Consider the following 9,891-nt stretch of genomic DNA (forward strand, 5'->3'; position numbering starts at 1 on the left):
TTAACACAAGGCTTCAAAAAAATCAACCCAATCCAACCCTCATTGTTCCGACTGATGATTCCTAAATTAATCTCCGGTACACTCACCACCATGTGCAGGGCTTCTGGTGCCATAAGAGTACGGAAGGAGTGACACTTTATAGAAGGAGTTTGAAAACCAAGATGAAAGACCAGACCCAGAATCCATCTCGCAGACAGTATATCCTGAAGAACCAACAAAAAGGGCTCCTGTGTCCAAAGTGAACTAATGCAAGACAGACTGATGGACTGGCCTGAATAAAGGCGACCCATTTTTCAAAATCTTTTAAAATATTATCTTTTTCCCCTTCCTAAATAAAAGGCTGGAATGTTAAATCAGCTAAGTGTATCACTTTGATAGAAACTATGCAAATCTTTATATATAAAGGCACCATCTATAACACTGACAGTTCAGATAAAGGCTTTAGTATTAGTTTAAAATATAAGTTCCCAGTATGGAATGTAAATGCAAACATTTGCTTTATTTTATTTTTTTAAAGTTCTTTGTATTTTGTACCCTGGCAGTTACAAACTGCATGGATAATTTATTGAATGTTTCCCTCCCCACAAACTCAGTCCTCCCTTCTTGAAAAGACCCCCTAATATTATAGGAGCCTGCCTAGAAATACATAACATGAGAGGCAGTGGGAAGGAAGATAAAAAACACAGAAAAATGACACAGATTAAAGTAAAATAAATAGCAGGCAGCATTTCAAATTACAAAGTGCTGGGGGTATTAAAAAGGAATCCATCATATGTGCCAGGAAAATGCATGCACTATACCGCATTCCTGTGCTGATCCTTCCCTTCTAACTTGAGGTCACAGTTCATTTTTTCTCCCTTTCAAAGGGAACTGGCTATTACTGATGTGATCAGCTCAAACCCTTGTCTATCAAGAAAGCAAAGAGCACAGAGAGCAAGTATGAAACTACACACATTTCTTCAGTTTCCTTCTGTAAAAACTTTCACATTCCCCCTTCCCTTCCCTTCCCTTCCCTTCCCTTCCCTTCCCTTCCCTTCCCTTCCCTTCCCTTCCCTTCCCTTCCCTTCCCTTCCCTTCCCTTCCCTTCCCTTCCCTTCCCTTCCCGACTTCCCTTTCCCACTTCTGCTTACCTTTCCCTTCCCATTTCCCCTCTCCCTCCCCCTTCCCCTCTTCCCCTTCCTCCCTTCCCATTCCTCTTTTCTCCCTCCCCTTTCCCCCTCTCCCTCTCCCTCCCCTTTCCCCCTCTCCCTCTCCCCCTCCCTTTCCCTTTCCCTCTCCCTTTCCCTTTCCCTTTCCCTTTCCCTTTCCCTTTCCCTTTCCCTTTCCCTTTCCCTTTCCCTTTCCCTTCCCAGCCATTCAATCCTGCCTGCACTCCTCCCTGCACCTCTGCTGTACCATCACAATAGAGTCTTATGGTACTGCTGGGCAAGGCAAAAATGTACAAAAAATGGTAAAACACATTAGCGAACGAAATTGCATTGCTTGTTTTAACCCAGATAATTTCAGAGACCTGGTTTAAACTGCAACGCTACACACAGTTGTATCAACACAGCTGAAGGGACGGCAGGGAACTTTGCATGCTGCAGAAAAATGTAGCGTGTAACTACTCCCGGCCGAGCCATTCAGTCAAATGGTTTGCCGTGCCCATTCTGCCTGGGGAGCACCAACTTTAGGACAGATTCACTTTGATGTGATTGCATGGCAGTTAGGACCTTGCTCAATGCCAAAGTGTTGTGTGGTGGGTTTTTTTGTTCCCTGAGTTAATGTACATAAATGATGTTTTAAAACTGGAGTCTCTAACTGAATTTTGACTTTACAGAATCTAAATGAGGATAAGAGGAAATTATATGAGAGAAATGGAAATCCAAGCCTGAAGACTTGAGACACTGTGTCATGAAAATTACTGGAAATTAGATAAATGCTCAATTTATTACACACGGGAAACAACAGAAACAATTTTGTGTCTCCCTGAACAACAAAGTAGAAGGCAGGTTAGAAATCCTACCCTCTAAAAACCACTTGTGTATAAAACAGCACAAAACTCACCTTTGCCAGGATCCTCTGTAAACTAAAAATACCGAGCCCAGAGCACTTCACATTCCAGCACCATCAGATACCTACAATGAATGAGAAGCCCAATGTATCTCTTGGTATTTAGGTGTCAGAAATCACTTAAAGATTCAATTCAAAAAGAAGGTCCCACCATACCCTCTACAGACCTGGTGTTTTTAAAACAAACCACTGTTCAGAGAAATAAAGCACTCCTCCCCTTGCCTTTAAAAAACAAATAAAATAAATAAAATAATAAAAAAAAAAATCCTCTTCTTTGCAGAAGGTAGGCATACAAGAGACAGCACATAGTGGTCTAAAACACTTCATTAACTTTTGCTAGGACATCACAGAATAGTTTTTACTTGATTACTTTAGGGCTTACTCTCTGCCTCTAAGATGTGACTAGGATTCAACACATGTGTTTTCATCAGTTTGCCTGGAAAAAGCTAAACACCAGAGAGGTGGCTTGACAAAACTATCAGTCTTTATCTCACAGTCTACAGTTTTCAAAGTCAGTAATACAGACAGATGGTGGCAAAACAAGCCAAATTCCACGGGAAACTCAGAGCCGACACCATTTTCATATCATTGTTATGTTACATCAGTAAGAACAAGCAGTAAAATAGCTTAATATGCACAAAGCGAACACTCAGCCTGCAAACAGCTGAAAATTATGGTGGGTAACCCCATGGACTGCAAGCAAATTCTCCAGACAGATGTTACACCATCCTACAGCAGTGGTACCCTGATGCAGTGAAGCTTTCAGGTTACTGAACTTACCTGATTAGAAACAAGTGCTACTCCTGCATCAGGAGGTATCTTACCTTAAGCTGGCAAGTCTAAAATTGAGACGTCTTACCCACGTTACGGGTTTTGGTCCCCCTTTGCCATCAAGGGAGAAAGACAGGCACGGACTGCTGCTCCACGTGTCTCAGGTTGGCACTGGAGATGGGAAAAGCCCAGCCCTTGGTGTGCCCAGCTCTCCACTTTCCCCATGGACAAAGGTCTGTACTCCAGCAGCACCACAGAGCAGCCTTCAGACTAATTTTTACGCAGAGGAGAGTAACCTCAAATTGGGTGCATAAGGAATGTTTTAGAAACCTGCCTCTATCAGAAAGGCTATTGCTGTCTTCTCATGAAAGATTTCAGCTGGGGTGATGGGGACTGTAGAGCACCCATCGCTGGGCCTCCCCAGTGCTTCCCCCCCTCACCTCCCAGACCGCATTCCCGGGCTGTGCTGGAAGGAACTCGCTGGCAAAATCTGCCACTGAGCCCCTGTGGTAGCAGGACCACTGGCATCGGGGACCCTCAGCGTGGAACAGCCCTCCCTGCACTCATTTCATCAAATTCTACCAATTGCCCCAAAGCCCTGCACTGAGCCACATGCTGTGAATTTTTTTTTCAGCACTATTCCCCCTCATTGCTGTACCAAACTCCTTAATTTAATTATTCCTTTCTTTTGCTTTTTCTCCCTCCCAAGCCTCCTGCCTCCCCTGTCAAAGCCTCGTCTCGCCTTCGCTCCCTGATCTAATTTGTTCCCACAGAACACCTGGGTTCTGCGTGCCGGACTGACATCTTTTGCGATGCACCAATCTTTTGCTCGATTGCCTCAATTAGCTTCCATTGTACACCTGGGTACGGCATTAATGTGACATCTGTACAGCTCAGGGAACGTCTGCTCCATTATGGAGCTTTTCCATCACTTCTCGGAAGAAAGAGATTATTGTGCCCTTAACGGTATCCCTGCCTTAGCCGGAGGGATCATACTCTGCCTCCTTGTCTCACATACAGCCACTCCGCCTCTCTGCAGATGTTGAAACTTGGAAAAAATGGGTCCTCTGCGAGAGACGTGAAATCACAAACCATCAAGGCTTTGGAAATAGTAATTTATTGGAACGCTTAGAGCCAGAATTGCAAAGCTAGGTAGAGCTGTTATAACTGTTACACCTTGATTGAACTCTGTGTAATCCCAGCAAAGTGTAGCTCTTTTCCCTGTTTGGGCTGGCTGTAAGGTCGAGGGGCTCCTCGAGCTGCATGGTAGGACTTTAAAACTTTCACTAGGCTCAGACTGCTCAAGTTGTTTGTAATAAATTGCAGACCAGGATGTTCAGGGGACAGGTCCAGACTTTATCACACGTATTTTATGTTTGCATCCACGGAACTGCTGGCCAAATTTGCCCCATGCTCTTCAATTTGGGTTCTTTGACAATGGGGCGGCCTACACGGCACCGGGCCTGATGAACCCTGATGGGATCCATCTCTCTCAAAGGGGGAAGAAGATCTTTGCCCAGGAACTAGCGGGGCTCATCGACAGAGCTTTAAACTAGGCTTGAAGGGGGGAAGGGGATAACATTGGGCCTGCCAGCGACATGTTGTGGGACAATGTGCCCAGGTTGGAGGGACGGGGAGCTGGCAAGGGCCCTCAGCCTGCTGCTCAGAGATGTGCTGGATGCACTACAGCACGCTCGAAGCCTAGAGGAGACGAGCCGGGGGCCCCGGATGCAACAGGAACCAATGGGGTAACACTGGGAAGATACATCAAAAGAATTATAGCTACTCCAGCCAATCAGTCAGCCTCATTGGGGGCACAACTGAAATGCCTCTACATGAACACATGTAGCATGGGGAATAAACAAGAGGAGCTGGAGACGTGTGTGTGCCTGCAAGGCTATGACCTTATTAGCATTACAGAGACGTGGTGGGATAGCTCCTATGACTGGAGTGTTGGGATGGAAGGGTACAGGCTCTTTAGGAAGGACAGGCAGGGCAGGCAAGGAGGGGGCATCGCCCTCTATGTCAGTGACCAGCTGGAGTGCATGGAGCTCCACCTGGGGATGGATGAGGAGTGGACCGAGAGCCCATGGGTCAGGACTAAAGGGAGGGCTGGGGCAGGGGACATCATAGCGGGCGTCTGCTACAGGCCACCTGACCAGGGGCACCAAGCAGATAAAGCCCTCTGTAGGCAGATAGGAGCAGCCTGATGCTCACAAGCCCTGGTCCTTATAGGAGACTTCAAGCACCCTGACATCCGTTGGAGGGACAATGCAGCTGAGCGCAAGGAATCCAGGAAGTTCCTGGAATGTGTCGATGACAACTTTCTCCTCCACGTGACAGAGGAGCCCATGAGGAGAGGTGCCATGCTGGACCTTATATTCACCAATAAGGAGGGCCTGGTAGGGGATGTGAAGCTCAAGGGCAGCCTTGGCTGCAGTGACCACGAAATGGTAGAATTCAGGATCCTCGGGGCAGCGAGGAGGGCACTCAGCAAGCTCACTACCCTGGGCTTCAGGAGAGCAGACTTTGGCCTCTTCAGGGACCTGTTTGGTAGAATACCATGGGACAAAGCCCTGGAAGGAAGAGGGGCCCAAGACAGCTGGCTAATATTCAAGGGTCACCTCCTCCAAGCTCAGGAGCGATGCATCCCAACAAAGAGGAAGTCAAGCAAATCCACCAAGAGGCCCCCGTGGATGAACAAGGACCTCCTGGGCAAAGTCAAACACAAGAAGGAATCCTACAGAGGGTGGAAGCAAGGGCAGGTAGCCTGGGAAGAATACAGAGAAACTGTCCGAGCAGCCAGGGAGCAGGTTAGGAAAGCCAAAGCCCTGACAGAAGTTAGTCTGGCCATGGATGTTAAGGACAAGAAAAGCTTCTATAGGTATGTCAGTGATAAGAGGAGAACGAGGGAAAATGTGGGTCCCCTCTGGAATGAAACAGGAGACCTGGTTACCCAGGATATGGAGAAGGCTGAGGTACTCAACGACTTCTTTGCCTCAGTCTTCACTGGCAAATGCTTGAGCCACACTGCCCAGGTCACAGAAGGCAGGGACTGGGAGAATGCAGAACCGCCCACTGTAGGAGAAGATCAGGTTCGAGAATATCTAAGGAACCTGAAGGTGCACAAGTCCATGGGACCTGATGAGTTGCATCCGCGGGTCTTGAGGGAACTGGTGGATGAAGTGACCAAGCCACTCTCCATCATATTTGAGAAGTCCTGGCAGTTCGGTAAAGTTCCCACTGACTGGAAGAGGGGGAACATAACCCCCATTTTTAAGAAGGGTAAAAAGGAAGACCTAGGGAACTACAGGCCGGTCAGTCTCACCTCCATGCCTGGCAAGATCATGGAGCAGACCCTCCTGGAGACTATGCTCAGGCACATGGAAAACAAGGAGGTGATTGGTGACAGCCAGCATGGCTTCACTAGGGGCAAATCGTGCCTGACAAACTTGGTGACCTTCTATGATGGGGTGACAACGTTGGTGGATATGGGAAGGGCAACTGACGTCATCAACCTGGACTTGTGCCAGGCATTTGACACTGTCCCTCACGACATCCTTGTCTCTACATTGGAGAGACATGGATTCGATGGATGGACAACGCGGTGGATAAGGAATTGGCTGGGTGGTCGCACTCAAAGAATTGTGATCAACGGCTCAATGTCCAAGTGGAGAACGGTTACGAGTGGCGTTCCTCAGGGGTCAGTACTGGGACCGGCACTGTTCAACATCTTTGTCAGCGACATGGACAGTGGGATCGAGTGCACCCTCAGCAAGTTTGCCGACAGCACCAAGCTGTGTGGTGTGGTCGACACTCTGGAGGGAAGGTATGCCATCCAGAGGGACCTTGACAGGCTGGAGAGGTGGGCCCATGCGAACTGCATGAAGTTCAACAAGGCCAAGTGCAAGGTCCCACACATGGGTCGGCACAATCCCAAGCACAACTACAGGCTGGACAGAGAATGGATTGAGAGCAGCCCCGAGGAGAAGGACTTGGGGGTATTGATTGATGAGAAGCTCAACATGAGCCAGCAGTGTGCGCTTGCAGCCCAGAAAGCCAACCGTGTCCTGGGCTGCATCAAAAGAAGCATGACCAGCAGGTCGAGGGAGGTGATCCTGCCCCTCTACTCTGCTCTTGTGAGACCCCACCTGGAGTACTGCGTCCAGCTCTGGGGGCCCCAGTACAGGAGAGACATCGAGCTGTTGGAGCAAGTCCAGAGGAGGGCCACGAAGCTGATCAGAGGGCTGGAGCACCTCTCCTATGAGGACAGGCTGAGACAGTTGGGATTGTTCAGCCTGGAGAAAAGGCGGCTCCAGGGAGACCTAATTGCGGCCTTCCAGTACCTGAAGGGGCCTACAGGAAAGCTGGAGAGGGACTGTTTATCAGGGAGTGTAGTGACAGGACAAGGGGTAATGGGTTTAAGCTGAAGGAGGGTCGATTTAGATTAGACATTAGAGAAATTCTTTACTGTGAGAGTGGTGAGGCACTGGCACAGGTTGCCCAGAGAAGCTGTAGATGCCCCATCCCTGGAAGTGTTGAAGGCCAGGTTGGATGGGGCTTTGGGCAACCTGGTCTAGTGGAGGGTGTCCCTGCCCATGGCAGGGGGCTTGGAACTAGATGATCTTTGAGGTCCCTTCCAACCCAAACCATTCTGTGATTCTATGATTAATAGGACACTGAAGGGCAGTGAAAAGGGCATCCTCAGAAGGCAAAACTGCAGACAGTGTTTAACAGTTACAATAATAAAAGGTGTAACAAAATAGTTTGTTCAGTGCAGGTGAGGAGAAGTGAGGTCTAATGCTTCCTAGCAAAGATGGCAGCTTTCTCCCTGGATCCAAAATGATAAAATAGCACTTTCAAGTCATCGTGTTGGGTTCATTAAATTTTTATAAAATCCAAGCACCTAATAGGCCTTATTTTGGGGATTAGTAGGGAAGAAATTAGCTAGTATAATTCTATTTGACAGACATCAAAGCTAAGAACAACATTTTTAGTGATGTTATGCTGAAGCTGGCAGGTTTCTGTCATCACTTTTCATCCATCGATCCACTCTTCGCAGTATAACTGCTGAAGCTGTTGGCCAGTTTCAACTGTATCTGGCAGACCAGGGAGGTCTCAAAGATATTATATGGATGCATGTTTCATGGAAATGAATCTTTCATCAAGAAGGGACACCTTATTAATTTCTCTGCTGATTAAAACGGCTGTAGTGTGAGAGCAAGAATCATTAAACAGAGAAGCTGCATGAGAAATTTTTATGAACTCCCCAGATTTAGGGAAAAAAAAAACCCACAACAAAACCAAAATGAATAACACTGTCACTATTTGCACTTTAGCAAGCACAAGAAAATTCAGCTGAGCCACTACTCCATAGCAGACCAGTCTCTTCAGTTCTTCAACACTTCCACTGGTCAAAGAACACATTGTTCCAGTGCATTATTTTGGGTGTCCAAGAGATGCCCCCTTTGATTGCACTTAGAAGAAAGCAAAGTTAATGCTGTAAGGAACCAAAGGAGTGATGGGTGATCACTGTGTTGCATTAAACACATCTGTCCCAGTCTGTCCATCTACCCAGTCTATCATGTGACATCATAGAAACTGCCATGAATTATGTATCTCAGGACCTCAGCAATAGATTCACTAAGAATCAGCATTATACACACTGTAACCTCATTCTAAACAGTGACCCCTTTTAGATGTGGCCAAACTTTGAGGTCATGGGAAGTGTCCTATGCATATTTTCTACTATTCTTAGGTGAAAAAGATAATGATGCTAGAGTAAGACTTCATGTTTACTGCTGTTGAATAATTTCTGTTGTTGTTGCCATTTTCTTCTACCATGGCTGTTTCTTGCCTCAAATTCACAAAAAAAAATACATCAACACCATTCCCCACAGCATTCTCCTGGAGAAACTGGCTGCTCACAGCTCAGACGGGTGTACTTTTTGCTAGGTAAAAACCGGGCTAGATGTCTGGGCCCAAAGAGTGGTGGTGAATGGAGTTAAATCCAGTTGGTGGCTGGTCACAAGTGGTGTTCCCCAGGGCTCAGTGCTGGAGTGTCGTGGTTTAACCCCAGCCAACAACTAAGCACCACGTGCCTGCTCGCTCACTCCTCAGCCCTCCTTCCCCCCCAGTGGGATGGGGAAGACAATCGGGGAAAAAAAGGTAAAACTTCTAGGTTGAGATAAAGACAGTTTAATAGAATAGCAAAGGAAAATAAAAATAACGATGATGATAAAAGAATATACAAAATAAGTGATGCACAATGCAATTACTCACCACCCACTGACCAATGCCCAGCCCGTCCCTGAACAGTGATTGCCGCCATCCTCCTCCCCACCCCCCCCGGCCAACTTCCCCTCCTTTATATGCTGAACATGATGTCATATGATATGGACTATCCCTTTGGGCAGTTTGGTCAGCTGTCCTGGCTGTGTCCCCTCCCAGCTTCTTGTGCAACTCCAGCCTTCCTGCTGGCAGGGCATGAGAAGCTGGAAAGTCCTTGACTTAGTGTAAGCACTACTTAGCAACAACTAAAACATCAATGGTTATCAACGTTATTCTCGTACTAAACCTAAAACACAGCACTATACTGGCTACTAGAAAGCAAATTAACTCTATCCCAGCTGAAACCAGGACATGGCGTCAGTTCTCCTTAATATCTTTATCAATGATCTGGATGAGGGGATTGAGTGCACCCTCAGTAAGTTTGCAGATGACACCAAGTTGGGTGGGAATGTTCATCTGCTAGAGGGTAGGAAGGCTCTGCAGAGCGATCTGGACAGGCTGGACCAATGGGCCAAGACCAACTGTATGAGGTTTAATGAAGCCAAGTGCTGGGTCTGGCACTTGGGTCACCACAACCCCAGGCAACGCTACAGCCTTGGGGGAGAGTAGCTGGAAAGCTGCCTGGAGGAAAAGGACCACAGGCATTGGTCAACAGCCAGCTGAGTATGAGCCAGCAGCATGCCCAGGTGGCCAAGAAGGCCAACAGCATCCTGGCTGGTATCAGACATAGTGTGGTCAGCAAGACCAGGGCAGTGATCGTCCCCCCTGTACTGGGCA

The sequence above is a fragment of the Grus americana genome, chromosome Z (genome assembly GCF_028858705.1).
Source record: "Grus americana isolate bGruAme1 chromosome Z, bGruAme1.mat, whole genome shotgun sequence".
NCBI lineage: Eukaryota > Metazoa > Chordata > Aves > Gruiformes > Gruidae > Grus > Grus americana.